Genomic DNA, 26,195 nt, shown 5'->3' with positions numbered 1-26,195 from the left:
TGCAGTACAGTAAAAACAACTTAACACTGTAACCATACTCCAATTAAAAGCAGTTAAGAATAGAAAACTTCTATTAAGATGAATCAAAGAAAGGATTAAAATTAAAGTGTAAGGAGACTTTTATTTTATTAGAATTGAGGAAAATATGATAAAGGAGGAAGCAAAACTTTAACCTTTGTTACAGGAAGAAGACCTGTCTTCAAAATAGTTTAATTCCAGAAGACTAGTGACAATTCTGGGGAAATATAGTCATCAAGTATTAGTAGGCACAGGGTCATAGAAAAGCATTTTGGTGACAAATTTGGGGATATCCAAGCTATATTTTTGATCATTGGTAATGGAGAACTATTGTTTTTCCTTGCTTGTTTAGTTTGGCTTTTATAAGTAGAAGTTTTCATTCAGTTCTAGGCTTTAGAAAAATGTCATTGAATTGCTATTTGAAGATGAAAAATCTGGACATATCAAGCACAGTCAAAATTTTATTACAACTTTCCAACTAATAAAGTAAATAGAAAATGACAGACTTGAGTTGGTAGAACAAAGCTATAAAATGTATTAATGAAGGGCTGAGGAAGAAGGACTATTCAAGGAAGATTTGATATTCCACAGTGAATATTATATGATTTAGGGGGAAGAGAAAGTAGATAGAATTCTAGACAGAATGTAAATACAGACTGTGGTCTTTTAAATGGTTGTAAGGGCAGAATCAGACTCAGAGAAGATATGGATTGGTGTCATCTACATGGAGAAAATGACCAGAAAGATTTAACAGTGCCACTTGTGAAGTCAAAATGGGTGCCTGGGGAGAATGAATAATTTCAGCAATTTTGGCTTCATTTATCAGTAGTTTCCTTCTTGAAACATCTTCTTCATAGAGCTGATGGGAACACATTTACTTACAGAAATCTGCATCTGTCTACAGCTACTGCAGAGCATTCTTGACTGCTTCATCCTTGTAAGAAATTTCAAGATATGCATAACCAAAGAATTCCCTTTGTCTGATGGAAGAAAGCTGCACGGGCAATGTTTAGATGATGCCCTGCCTGTCCACTCCAAACTTGTGAGTTTCTGAAACTCTGCTTCTGAAAACAGTGCTAGCAACAGTATGGCTTCCTTGGCTTCTCTCCTGCCACTCGCTTCACCCTGAGATTCATCTGAACAGACCTGGCCTGGCTCCAGAATCTCACAGATGGCCAGGTCCTAAATTCCAGTCACAGTGCCCCTTCAGTTGTACTTTTTGTCCTAGGCTTGGAACAAATCTTATTGTTGCAAATGACAAAGACCCTGTTTGGGTTTCTTATCAACTGTGTAATCAATTTTCTCTGTTAAACAACTTACATTAAAAATAGGTTGAATGGTTACTGAAATTTTTCAAAAATGTGTAAAACTATTTTCATCAAGGGCTATGCCACCTGTCATGAGAATAAAAGAAAAGAAAACAAAACAAAACTGTTAATCCTTACAGGGAATCAACATAAATTTGACACTGTTTAGAACTGAAAAAGATTGAACACTTAATATCCAATCTACTTATTTATAAAATGATGAAACTGAGATAATGAGAGTTCTATTTGTAGTGATAGGACAGACCTATGCTCTCTGTCAGAGAGGGAATTTTTCTTCATTTAAGGTGTGTTGATTGATTTAGTAGTAGAGGACATTTCTCAAAAGGCAGCTATATTTCTATAGGTTGGAGTGTAGATGCAACAAATATTGGCAAAAAATTGTTAATTAAAAAGTTTCATTTTTTGCGCATTGGTGTGTTAAGAAAAATTAAGGTCTCAATTTTAATATTTTCAAAATATAATTAAAGAAACATACAAAAAGGATAGCTTAAACAGTCACAGCTTTGCATATACTGTGGAAATGTATAACTAATGGCTACATAAAGTTTCAGTATTTAGAGATTTCATTGGATCTCATTAAATTTATGTTACAGAATAACTAGGCTGGAAGTGAAGACCAGTGGGTACTATTACAGTCATTTCTCCCCACAAAATTACATCCTATGTATAATGGCAGTTTATTCAGAGAGAGTGTATTGACTCCATAACCAAAAGTTCCATTAAACCCATTATAAGAGGTTGTAATTTTGTATTCAGAGATTCTTTAATAGTGATTATTGACTCATGAGAATGTAGTCATTATAAACTATAAAGATTTCTTTATCATTATAGTTACAGTTTTCTTAAAGGAGAAAAATACTAGGCAAGAATCAGGGGAACTGGTATTGACTATAGCTCCAAAAATTAGCCAAGATAACTGCTTGAGTAATACATTTAACTCCTTTAACCAAAACCATCTTAGCTATGAATTGGGACTGACATCTTTTCTGACAGCCTCATGGAGCTTTTACAAATATAAATAAAAGCAATTTCATATGTTATATATAGAATTATACATAGAGACTGTATATAGATATAATATCAATACAAATTACATAGATATTTTGGAGATTACTGTTACTGGCATTATTATTTTTTAACAGTTTCCATTATATTTACCTAATAATTTTGGCATAAGTTTGAAGTAAACTTTTATTTAGCTTCTAATTATAAATTTCTATATGATACTTGAGTCTGCTCTATGGAATAACTTTGACTTATGCTGAATTTTTTCATTTTATTTCCTTTATTTATACATATAAACAAATAAAATTATGAAAATACAAGAAACAAAAGGGATGAGTGAATGACAAAGTGAATTAATTTTCTTTTATAAATTTGAAATTACTAATCATCTATCCTTCAGACTTAAAAAAATTATTTTGTATATTTTATGTGAAAATATTGATAACTAATATCTTGAAAACTTAAGAATTATATCACATTTAAGATTATTTCATTTCTAGGCACAACTAGTTTGAAGATACAAAAAAGTCTTGTTGGCTATATTGGCTGTTTCATATATATGTGTATATATATATTGGCATGTATATAAAACTTCAGGTATAATAACACTGAGTCCAATAAAGACAGAAAATAACAGTTTTGGTTTGTATTTCATTTGGGCTCTTTTAAATAACAAAAGCAGTTTTAAGTGATATTGGTAATTTTTTAAAAAACAAGTATTTCACCAATTCCTGCAGAAACAATGGAGATATTAAGTATTATCTGTTTACTAAATTAATCTTAATAACTTATTTCTTCTTTTTAAAATTTGTTCACTTGACAATTAATAGTAAGTTCTTACATGCTTACCCAGGCCCCATGTTGTTCTTGGTGGTCAGAATGCAGCGCTGAATAAAGGACAAACATCTCTGTCTTCATGGACAACAGGTCTTCTCATCAAAGGGCAAACAGTAGAGTATAGCACTTTGAAGAAAAACAAAGTGGAGAGGAAGAGTGTTGGGAGTATTATCTTAGTGCTTACATGTGAATTTTTGGGTGGTGAAAATACAGATTTATCAGAACAAATTATACAGACAATTTTCATTATCCTCAATAATGAAGTAACAGACTGATACCATCAGTAACAGTCATCCAAAGCTATTAAGATAATCATTGATGAAAGGAACTGGTGGCTGTACTTGCTCTAATTTGAGCACCTAATCTTATTTGCACATATGGAAGCAAATTGAATAAAATCCCAATGTCATGGATTATGATTTTTTTATCATAAAATTAAACATTTTTCTATGAAGCATTTATTTTGACTGCCATTGAGATGGAAAACTATAGAATATTTCAAAAGGAATTTCCTTCATTTTACCCATTAATTTTTAATTATATATTATATGTAATATGTAAATGTCATTTTGACATCTACTTCTGTTTCATTGACTATACTAAGGCCTTTGACTGGGTGGATCACACAAAACTGTGGATAATTCTGAAAGAGGTGGGAGTACCAGGACACCTTACCTGTCCCCTGAGAAACCTGTATGCAGGTCAAGAGGCAACAGTTAGAACCAGACAAGGAACAATGGAATGGCTCAACAATGGGAACAGAATATGTCAAGGCTGTATATTGTCACCATATTTACTTAACTTACATGCAGAGAACATCATGCGAAATGCCAAGCTGGATGAAGCACAAGCTGGAATCAAGATTGCCAGGAGAAATATCAATAACCTCAGATATGCAGATGACACCACCCTTATGACAGAAAGTGAAGAGGAACTAAAAAGCATCTTAATGAAGGTGAAAGAGAAGAGTGAAAAAACTGGCCTAAAACTCAACATTCAAAAAGCTAAGATCATGGCATCCAGTTCCATTATTTTATGTCAAATAGAAGGGGAGACAATGGAAACAGTGACAGGCTTTATTGGACTACAAAATTATTGTGGACAGTGACTGCAGCCATGAAACTAAAAGAAACTTGCTCCTTGGAAGAAAAGTTATGACAAATCTAGGGAGCATATTAAAAAGCAGAGACATTACTTTGCCGACAAAGGTCCTTCTAGTCAAAGCTTTGGTTTTTCCAGTAGTCATGTATGGATGTGAGAGTTGGACCATAAAGAAGGCTGAGCCCTGAAGAATTGATGCTTTTGAACTGTGGTGTTGGAGAAGACTCTTGCGATTCCCTTGGACTGCAAGGACGTCAAACCATTCAGTCTTAAAGGAAAGCAATCTTGAATATTCATTGGAGGGACTGATGCTGAAGCTGAAGCTCCAACTCTTTGACCACCTGACACAAGGGACTGACTCATTAGAAACGACCCTGATGCTGGGAAAGATTGAAGGCAGGATGACAGAAGATGAGATGGTTGGATGGCATCACAGACTAAATAGACCTGAGTGTGAGCAAACTCCGGGTGATGGTAAAGGACAGGCAAGCCTGGCATGCTGCAGTCATGAGTTCGCAAAGAGTTGGACATGACTGAGCAACTAAATAGCAGCAACAATACAATGTCATTTAAATAACATGATATTGCAGCCTCAAATATTGATTAAATTAAAATCAGTAATTCCTTAGGATGAATTGGAATCATGAGCAGCCACATAATTGATTTGCCAGTCAAAATCCTAAGGTACTTTCAACTTCTACACCTCAAAATACTGTGATAGGTTAATTTTGTTAAAGTTTTCTCTTTAGATTTCTAGCTCCCAGGTGTACTTCTTTATCTTCCTTCAAACTTCATGAGGAAACTGGTGGACAAAATGTAGCTATTAGCAGGGGCACTTGGATAAATATTAAAAAAGAACAACCTACTTATCTGGACACCTAGTTTCTATACTAATATATTTGTGTCTTTTCATGGGAAAATGTAATTACATTGGCCCATAGTTTATTTTTTCAAATTAGGAGAGATTATTAGATGAGAAATTTTACAAATATTTAAATTTTTTCTTAAATTTAATTGAAGCATTATTTCTTGATAGTATCTCAGTAAAAGGAATAAGACACATGCAATCAAGCATTTAAAAAATGTTATAATAAATACATTAGTAGGCAATATACACAGATACAATATATGTATATAAATAAGTAGGCACTTTTGAAATATATTAAATTACAGACTAGAAAACTAAAATACAGACGTAAAATTCTCACATAAAACAATTAATGTAGGCATTGTTTTTAATTTCTAAAAAACAAAAAATATTTTTATACTTTTAAAATTTTCTCCAGGATAATATTTTGAGACAATGAATCATTATCAGAATAACATAAACAGACTTTACGTTGATTAAACCATTGTGCAGTCTTAACAGAGTTAATAATTTTAATGTCAAATGAATAAACATAACAGTTTCCAGTAGGAAATGGCCTTAATTGCCATTGCAATACAAAGAAACAATTACTAGACACTCAACATCACAGTGGAGAAATTGATTAGATGATAAAACTGATATTCCAATACACTGTTTATCAAAATATGAGTGCACTAAATGCAGTAGTTGATTTTGTGTACATAGGCTGTCATTTTGAAATTAGAAAAATAATGATTAAAACATTAACGAAAATCCTTGTTTTTTCCTGTAAGTTTATATGTTAATGTTAGTTTGAAAATTCGGTAGACATAAATCTGAATTAATGAATTGTCATACTTAGTTTTTTACATCACATTTTACTTAAAAATCATGAATATATTACTCTGCTTATTTTAGTTTTCAGCATGCTTTTAAGAGCGATAGTAATAAACTGCAAATAATGGTAATCATTTTTTTTTTGCCAGAGAGTTTTTTATTATTTAGTCATATTTAAGTAAAAAAAGAGTTAAGTGAAGCATTACAAAAATCATGGAATTTCCAGATTGCATATGTATATGCACGAGTCCCAGAAGCAATAAAGAGAACTATGGACTCCAGACATCTGATTCAAAATGTGATCAATGTATATATTTCCTCAGAACTATACAACATTATTTCATGTCTTCTTTTATGAGTCTGATATGTAATTATATTGAATTTCAATATTTTGTATTGATAATATATTCCATTCAAATGTGTCTGAATAAACTCACTAACTTAAATGCCAATTTGGTTATGATGACGTTTAGAACATTTCTAGTTTATAATCTATTGATTAAAAAAACTTAGATTAAAAAAATCTTCCTTATTATGTAACTATTGTTATTTATAGGTAATGCAGTTGTCTACAGAAGCTTAGAGCAATGAAGTAGTCTACTTTAATGACACATTTTCCTTCGAATTTGACTATTTTGCGGAGGAGAATAATTGGACAAAAGGACTTAGTACTGCAGTTTCCAGGCATGAGCCAAAATATGGAGAATTTTTACCTTAAGGCAGCCTAAACTGTCATTCATGCACAATATTTTTCATTTAGTTTCTTAGTTTAACATTTATTCTTTACCTACTCAATGACTAGTGCTATCTAATACCTAAGAAGCGTATGACGTATCCAAAATTCTCAGTTTACTTGTTTATAAATGAACATTATATGACTCTTAGAGTATTTCTTGTAGTGATGAGACAAAAGTACAATTTCTTATGACATTCTTGTATTGAGCAGTCTTAGGATACTTCTTCCTAGAGGAAAATGCCCAACATAGTATGTTTTAGAATTGTGGCCCTCCAGGAGTTCCTGCCTCTCTATTCAGTTCAGTTCAGTTCCTCAGTCATGTCTGACTCTTTGCGACCCCATGAACCTCAGCACACCAGGCCTCCCTGTCCATCACCAACTCCCGGAGTCCAACCAAACCCATGCCCTTCGAGTCGCTGATGCCATCCAACCATCTCATCCTCTGTCGTCCCCATCTCCTCCTGCCCTCAATCTTTCCCAGCATCAGGGTCTTTTCAAATGAGTCAGCTCTTCACATCAGGTGGCCAAAGTATTGGAGTTTCAGCTTCAATATCAGTCTTTCCAATGAATAGTCAGGACTCATTTCCTTTAGGAGGGACTGATTGGATCTCCTTGCAGTTCAAGGGACTCCCAAGAGTCTTCTCCAACACCACAGTTCAAAAGCATCAATTCTTCAGCACTCAGCTTTCTTTATAGCCCAACTCTCACATCCATACATGACCACTGGAAAAACCATAGCCTTGACTAGACAGACCTTTGTTGGCAAAGTAATGTCTCTGATTTTGAATATGCTGTCTAGGTTGGACATAATTTTCCTTCCAAGGAGTAAGTATCTTTTAATCTCATGGCTGCAATCTCCATCTGCAGTAATTTTGGAGCCCAGAAAAATAAAGTCAGCCACTGTTTCCACTATTTCCCCATCTATTTGCCATGAACTGATGGGATCGGATGCCATGATCTTAGTTTTCTGAATGTGATCTTTAAGCCAACTTTTTCACTCTCCTCTTTCACTTTCATCAAGAGGCTCTTTAGTTCTTCTTCACTTTCTGCCATAAGGGTGGTGTCATCTGCATATCTGAGGTTATTGATGTTTCTCCTGGCAATCTGAATTCCAGCTTGTGCTTCCTCCAGCCCAGAGTTTCTCATGATGTACTCTGCATGTAAGTTAAATAAGTAGGGTGACTATATACAGCCTTGACGTACTCCTTTTCCTATTTGGAACCAGTCTGTGGTTCCATGTCCAGTTATAACTGTTGCTTCCTGACCTGCATACACGTTTCTCAGGAGGCAGGTCAGGTGGTCTGGTATTCCCATCTCTTTCAGGATGTTCCATACTTTATTGTGATCCACACAGTCAAAGGCCTTGACATAGTCAATAAAGCAGGTTCTGCTTCTCAGGCTAGAACAAATTCACCCTAGCATGCATGCTAAATCATTTCAGTCACATCCAACTCTTTGCAACCCTATGGACCATAGCCCTGCAGGCTCCTCTGTCCTTGGGATTCTCCAGGCAAGAACACTGGAATGGGTTGCCATGCCCTTTTCAAGGGAATCTTTCCAACCCAGGGATAGAACCTGAGTCGTTTACATCTCCTGCATTGGCAGATGGATTATTTACCACTAGCATCACCTGGGAAGCCCAAATTCATCCACTAAGGTTTCTACCAGTTCATAGCTTTGGCAACTTTCATTCCATCTAAGCAAATCTCAGTTGTGGTACCTCTCTAAAATGAGCTTATCTCTAGGTGAACTTGAAAAACTTGTCTCCAAATTTCATGATGCTCATTTATGTTGCAACTTAGTTCTCTGCTGGGTCCAAGAAGAGTCAGGGATTTTTCATTTCTCCAGATTTTTCTTATTGCAAGGTCAGGTATGAGGAATTTTGAGTTCTTTGCATGTCTGAGTTGAAACTGGAAGTCCCACCTATTGCATATTTTTTTTCATATTCTGTGTTCTGTGTTGTGATTTGTGATGGCCATTTTGCTTTGTGTTTATCATGTTTTACTGAACTTACATGTTTATGGGTCTACATCTCCAACAAGGTTACAGGCTCCTCAAGGATACTATATATTAATTTATCTTTGTATATAAAAAATCTTAGAGTAAAAGTAAACAAATATTTTGTGCTTTAATTCTCTTGTATTGCAAGTTTTAAATACTGATTTCAAGATATATGGCATTGACTTGACTGAATATTTTCAACAATGAAATTACCTTGATGGAAATGCTGTTTAACAGAAGTCATTCTGTCCATAATACCTACCAGAGGTGTAAGAAAAGGGAAGTTATTTTTGTAATCAAGAGGTAATTGGTACCTGTACAAAAATAGACACATTGAAATTCCAGAAGAAATGATTGACTAAAGAATTATTCTCAAAGGTAAAACTATGACTCTAATGTGCTTAATTAATGAATGAATATTTACTACATATGTTCTATACAGGACTTTAGAACTTCAAAAGAGGTATCTGAGGTTTTCCCTGGTGACTCAATGGTAAAGAGATCATGGTTCAATCCCTGATTCAGGAGGATTCCACATACCACAGAGTAGCTAGGCCTGCAAGCCACAGATATTGAACCTGTGCTCTCGAACCCAGGAGTTACAGCTACTGAATGCAACGTGCCCTAGAGCCTGTGCTCTCAAACAAAAGAAACCACTACGATGAGAAGCCTGGGCACCACAACTAGAGAAGAGCAACTAGAGAAAGGGTCACACAGCAACAAAGACCCAGCACAGCCAAAAATAAATAAATAAATGAAGACCCAGCACATCCAAAAATAAGTAAATGAATTATAAAAAAGAGATACATGAGATTATACATGAATTAATGACAAACTGATCAAAGCATCAAAATTGAATAAAGAGAATTGGAAGGAGCTCATTAAAGGCTGGGTTGAAGAAAAAGTATTTATATGTTACAGATGTGGCTCAGATGATAAAGAGTCTGTCTGCAATGCAGGAGACCCGGGTTTGATCCCTGGGTTGGGAAAGTCCCCTGGAGAAGGAAATGGCAACCCACTCCAGTACTCTTGCCTGGAAAATCCCATGGATGGAGAAGCCTGGCAGGCTACAGTCCATGGGGTCTCAAAGAGTATGACACGCACGACTGACCGACTTCATTTTCACTTTCTTTTCTTTCATGTTACAGATGTGGTTTTTTTTATATTTTATATCTTTTTATATAAAAGGAAAATAATAGTATGTTGTTAATAATCTACACACCATGATATACATTATTTTTTCTTAGTTTACCAAATCAATTTCTTCCACAAACATTTATTGAGCACCTAATATGTAGAAGACTCTGTATTGTAGGAAAGGATTGAAAGAAGGAGGAGGATGATCTGAAGAAAGAGGAACAGATGAAAAAAGGAGATGAGAAGAGAAAGAAAAAAAAATAGTGCTGTGAAAATCTCACAGCTCAATCCATAAGAACATACTTTATAGTAATTATAAAACAGATTTTGCTCCTGGCTGTACTTCAGACTGCCATGGAAGATGCTTTGAGACATTGATGTTTAAAGCAAGTCTCAAAGGATGAGTGGAATGAACACAAAAAGATCCAAGCTAGGTGAATTGAATGAACAGTCTCAAAGGCTAGACATATCTTCAGATGCAGAGAAATATACATGATTTGAAGTAGCTGGAATGTAAACATCCAGGTGGTCTATGGAGTAAGTTGAGGCTGGAATACTGAACATAAACAGGATTATGGAAAGTGTCTCATGTCACAAAAAGAATATTGAGTTTACTTCTTACTTAAGAAAAGAAAAATGTTTTTAAAAAGGAGTGACATGATCATACTTGAGCTTTAGATGGATCATTTTGATAATTGTATGGTGATATATTGAAGGAAGCAAGGAAAATGAAAACCAACTTGATTTAGTTGTCTAAGTGAGAGGAAACAGTAACCAGGAACAATTGTTTATTGAAAATTTCTTGCTCTCCTTTCTTTCTCATTCAATATGTTTCTTCCAGTGGATTTATTAGCTTCATTTCAAGAATTCTGAAACAATTGAGTTAGTACTTTCTATGTCTTGGCATGGCTTCCTCAAGTGATAATCTATTAAGACATAGGTTTGTTTTGTTTCTTTATGTATATTTGTTTACTGGTTTGTGGGGGAACATTCTGAACTTTGTATTACTTTAACTTCAATTATTTGTATTGGTTCTTGCATGTTTTCATAAATTCCTTTTACAGTTTAGCATTAATGCCCATTCAAAATCCTTTCACTGAGCAGCATTCTTAAACAGTGCCATTTTGATGTTTAAAGTATAGAGTGCATTGAGTATTATAATTTAGTTAATCAAGAATATCAGCACATATAATTAAAACTGGTTGCCTTGTATTTAGGGATTGATACATAACTCATATTTTATCTGAAACCTATAGGTAGATATCTTGAATGGTGTTGATCAGTACAACAACCATCAGTACATAAATAAGATATGCTTGTACATTTTTTGAGAGCTGATGGTTCTGGATAAAATGTGATTAATATTTAGTTTAAGCTTGAAAATTATACTGTATTATGTTATTTTTATAAGATATAGTGAAATAATGAAAATAATATCTTATTTCTTTTTCCCCCAAATTGAAAACAAGTAGCACAGACAAGATACTTATCACATTGATTCTCTGTCCCTCCTATATATAAATATGTATAAATTTGCATATTTTGATCTGTTTGACAAGTTTGTGAGATTGCTACAGATTTGCATATAATGAAACGGTCTTGTGAAAATTTTAACTTTCCTGTTTTATTTTATTAGATTGTGCATGCTTTTAGAAAGAAAAAATAGCCTTGTACTCATCCATAACAAAAGTTAAGTCTTTTAATACCTATCATCAAAGACTTGGACACTAGTTAGTGCAAAGAAACTTCAATATGCTTCCTCTTTGATCTCTAAATCCTTCAGTGACTTACATTAACTTTTCTCTCCACTTCTATTCCACTTTAAATAGTGTCTCATTATTCAACAATAAGTCTTTTGAATGTCGCTGTAAATCAGATACACATGCTTTTGATAGTGCCATCATTAACAGGGGTATTACTCATTGACATCTATGAACTTGAATTTATACAGTGCCCAGAATATCATTACAGCAACCATGCAAATTATTATGTACTCAAGGCCTGAGGGAAATAAATCTGAGTCTTAAGAAAATTAGTCAGCAATTTGAAGTCCTTCAATGGTGCAGACAGCGTGTTTAATAAAATCCAAACTCCTTACAGAAGGCCCCTCATGATTTCAATCCTATCTAACTTCATCTCTTTCACTCCTTCCCTTTTGTCTAATCTTCAATCAAATTCCCTAATACTCTTGGAAGTCCATGCTTTTCACAGTCCTTCCCACTGCCAATAATGTCTCTCCCAACTTTTATTCCACTTGGATCATTTTTGTTATACTTTCAAATGTCCACACAGAAGTAAATTTACTGCAGGATTATAATAATAGGGTGTATGCATAATTACACAGCACTAATGATATGACAATGAATAAAACTTCTCAGTATCCTCAACTGGCTATTCACCGGTAGATTTTTTGACTCTTCCCAATCTGTGACAGATGCCCTTCTTCTATTCCCTCAGAAATATACTTGCATATTTTCTATGACAGCACTAAATTCCTTAATTACACAATTCATCTATTATTAAGAATCTCCATTAAATTCAGAGGGGCACTGTAGCAGAGAATGTTTCATTCTCATATCCCAGAATCTAGCATAGGCACTGGCAAGCAGTAGGTCAACTCCCAGTACTGATATTTATCAAAAACATTAATGCATAAATTAAATGAAGGAAGTTTCACAATAATAAATCAACATCTATAGGATATATATATAATATGTGTGTGTGTGTGTGTATAGATATATATATATACACACACATATGAATTTTAAAAACTTACTTTATTTGCATGCAAGCATTTTTTACATATAACTACTTTTGATGTTGGCCACCTGATGGGAAGAGCTGACTCATTTGAAAAGACCCTGATGTTGGGAAAGATTGAGGGCAGGAGGAGAAGGGGATGACAGAGGATGAGATGGTTAGATGGCATCACTGACTCAATGGACATGAGTTTGGATAAACTCTGGGAGTTGGTGATGGGCAGGGAGGACTGGAGTGCTGCAGTTCATAGGGTCGCAACGATTGGACATGACTGAGTGACTGAACTGAACTTTAGATGTAAATATTTATAATTTCTTACCAATGAAGTATAGTTTTTTCACTGTAATGTAACGATGTTGTAATGTAACTAGTTGGAGGAGAAATAAAATGAAAGAAAGAGGAAATAATGTCCTCTGAGTCTCAGCTCCACATAATGCCTATGACAGTCATTTAGTTAATATTTTTATTTAAAATGACTCATTTGAAAAGGTAAAAGCTTATCTATAAAGAAGCCTAATATCTCTACCACACATGGAAAACTAGTAATATCTCTAATATTTTTATCAAGATAAATCTGTACTTTAAAAAAAAAAAAAGGAAAATAAGATGAATAAAAGAAGAAGAAAAAGAAAAATTAAAGAAAGAAGAAAAAAGGAAAGAAAGAAAAGAGAGGGAGGAAGCAGAGTGGAGGGTGGAAGAGAGAAATGAACAAATTGCTTTTGAGAGTAATAAATTGCCTTCATTTGAATCTGAACCGTTTTGCTGGTGATAGTGATAAATTCTCACAAGTCCCTTCTAAATTCACATTTTTATACAACTTGACAAAACATGACAGATTGGATCCTCCCACTTGTTACATAGGTATTTGCAATGAGAGAAGAGATGTCGCTGGTTCAAACTGTATTTATACAAGCTGAAGAAAAGTGGCAGCTTGGCACAAAATCAGACAGGGTTAATGATGGTGAAGCTGGTGGGCTGACAAACGTGGACAATCTTTAAGCAGTCTGTTGAAAGGTTGGCTGCTGAAATGGTAGGAAAGTGATTCATTTGCTAAAAAGGAAAATAAAGTATAATTATTTATACTAAATTATAACTAAGAAAAGAAAACAGCCTTAGAAAATAGATTCTGTCTTAATTTGCAAATCCCTGGCTTTCCGAAGCAAAATAAACTTCTCCAAAGTAAATTCTTATCTTATGGGTTTAGCATTGCCACACTAGGACAATTAGATCCAGTTTTTATTTCTCTCTTCTATAAATAATATAGTCTTTAATTTGACTTCTAGCTGACTTTGTTACTCAAAATGCTACATAGAAGCCAAAAAGAAAAAAATTGCTTGGTGATTTACATAAAGTGATGCATATTTTATTGTTCTATTTAAACCAGTACATGATAAATTTTACAGTGCTTCATTAACATATGTTGAAAAGTAATCTGATAGTTCTACACAGACCAGATTGGTTATAGAAGCATACCGATACAGAATGCTGCAGCTAACTGTGCTTTAATCGTCGCTGAGTGTGTAGGTTGGGTTTATTCAATTATGAATCATATGCTGTTGCTTCATTTTTATATTATAAGGGAAATATATTCATAAATATTCAAACCATGTAAACTAAGAGAAATTCGTGTGAAATATAAAAGAGAAAATCAAGATAGAACGTCGTAAATTAGGCCTACCTAACATTTGGAAGTAATTGTTCATCTATTCTGGAGAAGGCAATGGCACCCCACTCCAGCACTCTTGCCTGGAAGATCCCATGGATGGAGGAGCCTGATGGGCTGCAGTCCATGGAGTCGCTAAGAGTCAGACAAGACTGAGTGACTTCACTTTCACTTTTCACTTTCATGCATTGGAGAAGGAAATGGCAACCCACTCCTGTGTTCTTGCCTGGAGAATCCCAGGGACGGGGGAGCCTGGTGGGCTGCCATCTATGGGGTCGCACAGAGTCGGACACGACTGAAGCGACTTAGCAGCAGCAGCAGCAGTTCATCTATTCAAAGATGCTTGTTCCCTAAATTTTAGCTTTTGAGTGGTACCTTCTATGAAAAGAATTGTTAGTGTTAATCATGAGTAACATGGCAACCCATTAATTAAAAAAAAAAAACTTTAAGAAAATGTCTGTCTGTGTCACTCTGCTGCATCACATGAAAATTAACAACTAATTTTTCTACTTCATATATCATGTATGACAATCATTTTGCCTAACAAATTTCATTTTGCCACTGCCAACTAAGCCCTGTTATTACTAATCCAACTGAAACTATTAGCTATCTTAAAAGGGAGCAAGAGATAGGAATAGAAGTTATAGCACTGTATCCCTCCCTATTTATAAACTCAGTTGATGAGTTATTTTCAGCTATACCCAGTGTTACAAAATTTGGCAGAAGGACTTGATGGGACATTGATTTAAATAGTTTCTGAAGAATATTTTCTCAACAAATAAAATACCTGCTTTGGGAATTTTAAGAAAAACTTTAATGATTAGAGCTGAAAAATAAATTAGTGTTATTACTATTTTTCAGAAAAGTCTAGTGGTTAATACCACTAGGTTAGCTAACTTCCAGCTTGACTTGAGAAAGAAATTATAAAATATGTAAATACAAAGTCTTCAAGTTCATATCCTTATGGGAATGCTTTTCTTTTCTTTCTTTTTTTTTTAACCAGGTTTTGCTAATTCTTAAGGAAACTGAATTCTGTAAGGTAAAAAACAAGCTTCCCTGGTAGCTCAGATGGTAAAGAATTTGTCTGCAATACTGGAGACCTGGGTTCAATCCCTGGGTTTGGAAGATCCCTTGGAAAAGGGAATGGCAGCCCGCTTCAGTATTCTTTCCTGTAGGTTTCCATGGTTAGAGGAGCCTGGAAGGCTAAAGCCCATGGGGTTGCAAACAGTCAGACACAACTGAGCAACTAACACTTTCAAGCTAAAGAGCAGAAAACTTGAATTTCAGAATTTTTTCTGGATGAGTCAGTAGAATGTACCCATCCCATTTTATTCTAACCCTTACATTCAGGCAGATTCTTTACCGTTTGAGTTACAGGGAATTAAGGGAATATTACCCTTAATATTATATAGGGTTTACTTAAATCATAAAGGAGCAAAATATAAAACAAAGTTCTTTTACATGTATTACTTCATCTTCACAGCCATGGAGGAAGTGGAGAAAAATATTTATTACTCTAATACCTCATACAAATCTATTCAAAATTATATCATTTATGGTTTTTAATGATTATAAAGAAGTCTTACTAAAACAAGAATTTTTAACACATTCATGAGAAATATACACAATATTTATCTTGCCAAAAACCAATATTTTGTATATTGATTTTATCTCACTGATTTTGAATGTGTAAATTGAAGCGCATTTTTTCTAAAGAACTTCTTTTTTTAAATATTTATTTATTTATTTGACTGAGCCATGTTTTAGTTGTAGCATGCACAATCTTTAGTTGCGACACGGGGGATCTAATTCCCTGACCTGGGAGTGAACCCAGGCCCCCTCCATTGGGAGCGTGGAGTCATAGCCTTTGTAATGTGAAGGAAGTCTCCCTAAAGAACTCCTTGATTACATAAGCCTTATTTGCCTTTTCTGTTGTAAATCTGATATTTTCTTTATTAACAACAATGAATCTGAATATAAACTACCCATGCTCTTACATGTTCAGTTTGTCTTCTCACTCTTTTTTTTTTAAAACTTTTTATTTTATATTGGAGTATAGCCAGTTAACAATGTTGTGATAGTTTCAGGTGGACAGCAAAGAGACTCAGCCACATTTATTCACATATCCATTCTCCCCCCACATTACCCTCCCATCAGACTGCCATATTACATTGATTGAATTTCCCTGTTCTATACAGCAGGGCCTTGTTGGTGATCCACTCTAAATATAGTGGTGTGTACATCTACATGTCAATATACAATGTGTACATATGTATATAAAGAAGGCTGAATACCAAAGAATTGATGCTTTCGAATTGTGCTGGAGAAGACTCTTCTGAGTCCCTTGGACTCCAAGGAGATCAAACCAGTCAATCCTAGAGGAAATCAACCCTCAATATTCATTGGACAGCTTATTTCTGAAACTGAAACTCAAATACTTTGCCCACCTGATGCAAAGAGCTGATTCACTGAAAAAAATCCTGATGCTGGGAAGGATTGAAGGCAAAAGGAGAAGGGCGTGACTGAGGATGAGATGGTCAGATAGCATGACCAACTCAGCGGACATGAGTTTGAGCAAGCTCCAGGGAGATAGTGAAGGACAGGGAAGCCTGGAGAGCTGCAGTCCATGGGGTTGCAAAGTGTCAGACACTACTTAGAGACTCAGCAACAACAACATGTTGATCCCAAACTCCCTATCTCTTTCCTCCATTTCCTGCCCCCTGGCAACCATAAGTTCTTTCTCTAAGTCTTGCAATTTCAGTTTTCTTTTACCAATGAAAATATGATGAAAGAAAAATGTTTATTATTATTTGTATTCACATATATTTAATTGCACTTGATCTTAGGAACTGCAGGAGGTGACTGACAAATGGATAAGATAGTCAACTATACACATAGAAAGAAAGAAGAATAAAGATATTTTATTACCCTTCCTGTTTTAATGTTTCTTAAAATGTTGTTTCTGAATATATCTCTTATGAATAAAATATAATGTTCCAATTAATAGATAAGATTTAGTGTATTAAAATTTTGAAATAGAGTTTCCTTTTATCTGTTAGGTACAGGCTTGACAAATGATGAACAGTGCTCAGTCTTCCTAATTAACTATCTTTATTACCATCCATATGGCAAATAATTTCTCAAGTTTTTTTTCTTTTCCCCCCTCTTGGTTAAGTGAAGAAAATCTTGGGGATATTAAGAACATTATGTTGATTTTTTCAGTATTTATTCTAATTACAGAAAATTTCCCTTTTCAGTTTCTTTTCATGGTAGAGTATGTATTACATTAATATTGAGTTTTAAGAAAAGTAAAAATTTGAGTTTTATCCTGTCCTTTTCAATTGGGAAAATTTTATTGACTAACCTATTCTTTGTCCCTGCATTTTTCTATCTCTCTCATGAAGGTAAATTAAAAAATAATTTTTCTTTTCACCCAATACCTTTATTTTGCATCTAAGAACTTGCCCATGAAATTTTTGCAAAGTTTTAAAATGTATCATTTTTCTATTCAGCATTTAGTTGGTCATGACTTTCATTTCTCCTATCAGAAACAAATGCATTTTTATTTTCATGATTGGTAGTCCTCAAGGAGGGCTGTATCTTCTGAAGTGTGAATTTTACAGCTCAGATTTATTCTTGTTGATTTCCCAGCAGGCTGACAAATGTGCCATTTTGTCTTTTCTTTTCTCTTTTCATTTCTCAGCTTTTTGTTTTAAGTTCCCATCTTACAGGCCATTAAAGGCATGCTATGAAAGGCATAGTATTAACAGCATTAGTAACATATGCAACTAAATGGGAAAGCAGAAGACAAATCTGTTTTGAAATCTATTCAAGATAGTAAGACATTCTTGCTTCTCTTAAGCATACATAAATTAATCTTGGAATAAATATTTATAAAAATCCTGTTATACATTTTTGTTGTTGATAAAAATCTTGAACTGCACAATGTCCATTTTGTTAAATGAAGTAAAAACCACTCCTGTGAACTCTCCATTAACTGTAATATGACCTCCTTTTTTGTGATATGTTTAGAGTTTTATGCTATTTGCAATAATTATTTAATGAGTTTGTAGTATGTTCTCTAAAACAAACAAGATCCATTTCCCATATAACTTTCATTAGTTGAGAGTAATTAAAAATAAATAAAATGTATAGTATATTATTGATTATTATAATAATTACAATGATAATATGGCATATATCTAAGCATGAAAGAGCACATCACTTAAAAACACAACAATATAAGATGAATTTGTAAGTAAACAAGTGTGGAATGTATCTGTGAGTGTGAGAGGGAGAGGAGAGGGGTGGAGGTGAGAAGGTCTATTGGGGAAAAGGTCAGAGGCAGCCATCATTTATTGAGCTCCTATACTGACACATGAAAGATTTCCTGGCATACAAAGCAGCCCAACTGGAAACAACAGCTTTTAAAGAAGATGAGTGCTATTCATTATTTTATAAAATATATATCAAGATTTCCCGGGAGAAATATCAATAACCTGATTTGTAGATGACACCACCCTTATAGCAGAAAGCAAAGAGGAACTGAAGAACCTCTTGATGAAAGTGAAAGAGGAGAGTGAAAAAGCTGGCTTGAAACTCAGCATTTAAAAAATGAAGATCATGGCATCTGGTCCCATCACTTCATGGCAAATAGATGGGGAAATAGTGGAAACAGTGGGCTCTTGGGTTCTTGGGCTCCAAATCACTGCAGATGGCAACATGCAGCCATGAAATTAAAAGATGCTTGTTCCTTGGAAGAAAAGCTATGACAAATCTAGGGAGCATATTAAAAAGCAGAGACATTATTTTGCCAACAAAGGTCCATCTAGTCAAAGCTATGGTTTTTCCCTTGGTCATGTGTGGATGTGAGAGTTGGACCATAAAGAAAGCTGAGCACTAAAGAATTGATGCTTTTTAACTGTGGTGTTGGGAGAAGACTCTTGAGAGTCCCTTGGACAGCAAGGAGATTCATCCAGTCCATTCTAAAGGAAATCAGTGCTGAATATTCATTGGAAGGACTGACGCTGAAGCAGAATTCCTATACTTTGGCCACCTGATGTGAAGAACTTACTCATTGGAAAATATGCTGTTGCTGGGAAAGATTGAAGGCAGGAGGAGACGGAGACAACAGAGGATGAGATGGCTGGATGGCATCACTGACTCGATGGACATGAGTTTGAGCAAGCTCTGGGAGTTGGTGAAGGACAGGGGAGCCTGGCGTGCTGCATTCCACTGGGTCACAAAGTCAGATACGACTGAGGAACTGAGCTGAACTGACATATGGTGGGGTGGTGTTTCACAGTGCTGAAAAAAATATTGAATATAATCTCTAACTCTGTAAGATATCCTTTTTTTACTCATGTAATAGTGTCTAAACTTATGCCATAGTTTAGTTTAAATATGTCAATCACTTCCTACAATTTTCCCCTTTTAAAATGTTATCTAGCCATAGTGCCTTGTTGACTGTGTCCTTGTTATCACTTTCACTGCCACAAGAAAATCTGATTTACCCTCCGTGTAAAACGCATGTTACTTTCCAAGTTCTTTCCGATGCGTTCTCTTCTAGGACATCTGAAAGTATAAAATTATTTATTTCTAGCTTATAAGTTAATAGTGAACTTATTTCCTGTCCTTTGAAACTTTTCTTGAGAATTGGCCCCTTAAAATATTTAGAGTATTTTATACCTCAAAGAGGGTTTCCCTTGTGTCTCAGATGGTAAAGAATCTGCCTGTAAGGAGGGAAACCTAGGTTCAATTCTAGGATTGGAAAGATTCCCCTGGAGGAGGGAATGACAACCCACTCCAGTGCTCTTGCCTGGAGGGTCCCCATGGTCAGAGGAGCCTGGGGGGCTCTGGTCCACTGGGTCTCAGAGCGACTAAGCGCAGCACAAACCTCAAGGAAATCAGAATAAATCTAGCTAAGTTCATAATATTTGTTAAGTAGATTAAAAATAATGATTTGGAGAGATTTAAATGCACTTAAAGTAAAGGAATATTTCTTAATTAAATCCCTGTTAATTTTGAGTTCAACTTGGAAATATTAATTCAAGAGCAATAATAGACTCTGAGATAATGATAGTTCAAGCTGTAGGCAAAATCAAAAGTAGATGACATTTATTCTCCTTTTGGTACCCTGCTTCTCCATGAACCATTTCTCCTATTAAAACTTACTAAATTTGTTCTGTATCACCTAACATGAACCATGAAAATATATTAATGAAATAAGGCTAGAGATCTGCTTCTAGGGCTACAGTTCATTGTTTAGTTTAAAATACCATATTTCCCTTATTGTGAAAGTGATACATGTTCATTATAAAACACTTAGAAAATAAAGAAAAACTATAAGAAAAATATAAATGATTTATAATTCAACCAGTTGTCATAAACTCAGTTCAAGTTACCAAATGAATAATGTTCACATGCCTATGTAGGAATATTTTATTCAGAACACCTGCAAAGCACTGAATATACTCCTAATATTACATTGTGTTGGCATGCTTCCATTTAATATTATCTAATATTAATTGTGGCACTTGTTAGCATTAATTATATGGATCTTTAAAACTTCATATAATTAGTAGCATTCAATTATTTTATTCTAATGTGGCTGTAAAGTATGCCATATAATTAATAACACTGATGGTTCTATTTCTCCTTATACATTGCTCAGAGGTGAGTGCACTGTATGTTGACAGTATATATTGATTTCATCCAAGAAATAGAATTGCACAACTGAATAATCTATGGTTTTTGTTTTTTATGTAAAATTCTAGTGTGTTCAGATACTTCCATGTGACAATACACTATAAATAACACTAAATAATATATTTAATTCTAATCTTTTACAATCTGTAGGCAAAATATATCTCTTTGCTTTACTAGTATTAAAATCAAACATTTTTATTGCTTTAGTTTTAGTTTTATTGCTTTTCTTTTGTGAATTGCCTATGCATCTAGTCTGCTCATATTTCACTTCTGTCATTTATTGATTGATCTTAAAATAGTATTTTATTTCACATATTAATATCATGCATATTTTAAATTTATTTCCAATTTAATGCCTTGGTTTTATATATGAATCAAGCATAGCATAATTGCTTTTGAAAAATGATGCATCAAAAATAGTCATGAGCATGACTACAAAACAACCAACTTTTCCAGCCGCCTCCAAAAAGAAACTGTTACAATCTCTTACCTAATGACGTGAATATAGCTATCAGTTCAGTTCAGTTCAGTTACTCAATCGTGTCCAATTCTTTGTGACCCCATGAATCGCAGCACGCCAGGCCTCCCTGTCCATCACCAACTCCCGGAGTTTACTCAAACTCATGTCCATCGAGTAGGTGATGCAATCCAGTCATCTCATCCTCTGTCGTCCCCTTCTCCTCCTGCCCCCAATCCCTCCCATTGTCAGGGTCTTTTCGAAGGAGTCAACTCTTCACATGAGGTGGCCAAAGTATTGGAGTTTCAGCTTCAGCATCAGTCCTTCCAATGAACACCCAGGACTGATCTCCTTTAGGATGGACTGGTTGGATCTCCTTGCAGTCCAAGGGACTCTCAAGAGTCTTCTCCAACACTACAGTTCAAAAGCATCAATTTTTCGGTGCTCAGCTTTCTTCACAGTCCAACTCTCACATCCATACATGACCACTGGAAAAACCATAGTCTTGACTAGACGGACCTTTGTTGGCAAAGTAATGTCTCTGCTTTTTAATATGCTATCTAGGTTGGTCATAACTTTCCTTCCAAGGAGTAAGTGTCTTTTAATTTCATGGCTGCAGTCACCATCTGTAGTGATTTTGGAGCACAAAAAATAAAGTCTGACACTGCTTCCACTGTTTCCCCATATATTTGCCATGAAGTGATGGGGCCAGATGCCATGGTCTTAGTTTTCTGAATGTTGAGCTTTAAGCCAACTTTTTCACTCTCCTCTTCCACTTTCATCAACAGGCTCTTTAGTTCCTCTTCACCTTCTGTCATAAGGGTGGTGTCATCTGAATATCTGAGGTTATTGATATTTCTCCCAGCAATCTTGATTCCAGCTGTGCTTCTTCCGGCCCAGCATTTCTCATGATGTACTCTGCATATAAGTGAAATAAGCAGGGTGACAATATACAGCCTTGACGTACTCCTTTTCCTATTTGGAACCAGTCTGTGGTTCCATGTCCAGCTCTAACTGTTGCTTCCTGACCTGCATATAGGTTTCTCAAGAGGTGGGCCTAGTATTCCCATCTCTTTCAGAATTTTCCACAGTTTATTGTGATTCACTCAGTCAAAGCCTTTGGCATAGTCAATAAGTATACCTAAAAATGACTATTTTTATCTATCTAGTTATAATCTATTTTTCTATCTTTCATGCTTCAATTATCTAAGATATCTATCTTAAAAAGGATATTTGGGAGACATGACCAGCTAAAGCCATATAGATTAGAAGACTAAAATGCTCTGTAACTGTTCACAACAATAATAATATTTACTCATCATACCTCCCCAGAATGTCTATAAAAATATTGAATTATTAAAAAATAAATATATATTTAGAAATAAGCCATTATCACTTTTGCTGTTTGTTTTAACGAAGTGATTTTCAGTTATTTGGACAATGGATTCATATGATATATCTCATTGTTTCAGGTGGCATAGTGATAAAGAATCTACCTCCCATTGCAGGAGATGGAGGAGAGGTGAGTTTGATCCCTGGGTAGGGAAGATCCCCTGGGGTAGAAATGGCAACCCACTCCAGTTTGAAAACTTTCATGAACAGAGAAGCCTGGAAGGCTCCAGTCCATGAGCTTCTAAAAAGTCAGACATGACTGAGTGACTAAACACACACACAGAAACACACACATCTCATTGTCTGTTAACCTTAACTGGAATAATCAATATTATAAAAGTCAAGAAAATGGGTTTCTTTTATGCCATTTCTGAAAAAATGGAATAAGGTTCTGCTAAAGAAAGCATGAGTTTAAAATTATAGTTTCTAATGTTTTTAATGCTAATCATCATAATACATTGGCTATTTAAGTTAATTGCAAACTTCATTTTATTTTTATTTTGCTTTTCAGATTTTAACAATAATATCAACAAAGAAATAGATCTACACCAAATTTTTGTAGCTCTCTTTCTCATGAGGTGAAGTTGATTGGACACTTGTGCCCTTGTATATATTATTCTATATCATCAATTCATTCAATAAATATTTCATGAGTATTTTAAAATATCCATTATTCTGTGCCCTTCTGGGAACAATAGGTAACAAAAGTTGTCTTGAACTCATGTAATGTATGGGTCAAAGCTGATGGTAATTAGATAATCATGTTAACAAATTTATAATTGTCAGCTGAGATAAGTGCTTTGATGAAAAGACACAGGATCTATATGAGCTCATAAAAAAGCAACATTACTTAGACTCTGCAGTGGATTTGTGTGGGACCCAGATGATGTTGGGTGCTTCCCTGGTGACTCATATGGTAAAGAAACTGCCTGCAACACAGGGGACCCAGGTTCAATCCCTGGGTCGGGAAGATCCCCTGGAAAAGGGAATGGCAACCCACTCCAGTACTCTTGGCTGGAGAATCCCAAGGACAGAGGAGCCTGGTGGGTTGCAAAAAGTCAGACATGACTGAGCAACTAGCGCACACACTCACACACAGTGATGCTGAACTGTCAATACTAAGCTCCTCATATGCAAGTGTTACATTATATTTATCTTTGTATCTCCAATGACAGTTATAGGAACTAGGCCTATATAGAGTAAGCAAACCATTCAATCAGCTGACTTTCTGTAACAATAAAATTTTAAATGATCTTATTTAGTCAGAACTACAAGAAACATTGCTATTATTAAAATTAATTAATAATCCAAAATAAGCTATCAAAAGAAAATACTGTTCATTGTTTTTAAAAAATATCTTTTATAAAGAGACTATACAAAAATGAGATTAAATATTGTCTCCAAAATGTTAAGAAAATATTTTTTCTCACCTAAATCTATACAAGCAGAAAATATAATTTTTGAAGAATGACTAGAAAAAAATTCTTATTTACCATTTTCTGCCCAAATTTAAGTAACAAACTTCATTGTCCTTATGAGAACACCAGTCTTCACATATGAAGATTAATTAGAAGTGAAATTTCCTCTGCACTAATCACATGCTATTCCTGTAAATAGTTATGGGATAGATTTATGAATGAGGATCACTGGTTACCCTGTGAAATATGATAAATAATAGTGCTTCACCCTACTCCATTACAGTATATAATCTTTGGGTGAATGCTTACCATTCTGTAAAGGCTAACAAAATAGATGATAGTCCGAGAAAGGCAATTATATTGTGGATTGATTTGTTTCTTTTGTTTGAATAGATAAGTGGTAGAAACTGAGTACTATAGATTAGATAACTAGGAGGTTACTACGATAGCCTACTTCCTTCACATCATTTTGCTATTACTGTCAGTCACTTACTGAAATATAGCCACAGTCAGAGGAAGTTAGGAATCACTTAGCTTTAATGGAAAGGATACTCCCTTTGGGGACAGGAGTTGAGAGGAGTGGGGAGGAGTAGGAAGGATCTAGGGGGGAAAGATTTATTTTATGCTATTAGATTAATGAATATCATCTATAAGCCTCAGGTCTAGAATCAAAAGCTAATGGACTAAAAGTGGGAGTAATTGGTTCAAATGTTAATAAACCTAAAATATCATTGGGCCTGTTCAGGGGTACATTTGTAGTACTGCATATGGGCCTTTTGCATCATTTAAAAAATATGTTAGTTGTTGAAAGATGTGCTATTCATAGCTTTTAAAGATATTTACAATTGTTCAATATCTCATGAGCATCTTTAATAACCATTCAAGTATGCTTTCTTACAGGATATATTCCAATAATAGTTGTACTTTAATTTCTGTGGTTTCCTAGTTCAAGTGATGCTGCCAATATTCACTCAGTTTCATCCAACTCTTTCAACTCTGTGAACCGTAGCCCACCAGGCTCCTCTCTCCATGGGATACTCCAGGCTAGAATACTCTTCTCCAGGGCATATTCCTAACCCAGGGATCAAACCCAGATCTCCTGCACTACAAGCAGATTCTTTCTCATTTGAGTCCCTAGAGTTGCTGCTAATAGGATGTTAATCCACATTGCATAAATTGTGTTCAGTAAAATGACTACACAAGAGAGAAGACTCTACACGTAGACATCACCAGAGGGTCAACACCAAAATCAGATTCATTATATTCTTTGCAGCCAAAGATGGAGAAGCTCTATACAGTCAGCAAAAACAAGACCTGGAGCTGACTGTGGCTCAGATCAAGAACTACTAATTGCCAAATTCAGACTTAAGTTGAAGAAAGTGGGGAAAACAACTAGACCATTCAGCTATGACCTAGATCAAATCCCTTATGACTATACAATGGAAGTGAGAAATAGATTTAAGGGACTAGATCTGATAGACAGAGTGCCTGATGAACTATGGACACAGGTTTGTGACATTGTACAGGAGACAGGTATCAAGACCATGACCAAGAGAAATAAATGCAAAAAAGCAAAATGGCTGTCTGAGAAGGCCTTACAAATAGCTGAGAAAAGAAGAGAAGCCAAAAGCAAAGGAGAAAAGGAAAGACATACCTATTTGAATGCCCATTTAAATTCCAAAGAATAGCAAGGAGAGATAAGAAAGACTTACTCAGCGATCAATGCAAAGAAATAGAAGAAAACAATAGAATAGGAAAGACTACAGAACTCTTCAAGAAAATTAGAGCTGCCAAGGGAATATTTCATGCAAACATGGGCTCAATAAAGGATAGAAATGGTCTGTACCTAACAGAAGCAGAAGATATTAAGAAGAGATGGCAAGGATACACAGAAGAACAATACAAAAAAAGATCTTCATGACCCACTTAATCATGACGGTGTGATCACTC

The sequence above is a fragment of the Cervus canadensis genome, chromosome 24 (genome assembly GCF_019320065.1).
Source record: "Cervus canadensis isolate Bull #8, Minnesota chromosome 24, ASM1932006v1, whole genome shotgun sequence".
Lineage (NCBI taxonomy): Eukaryota > Metazoa > Chordata > Mammalia > Artiodactyla > Cervidae > Cervus > Cervus canadensis.
Note: the sequence above shows the minus strand (reverse complement) of the source record.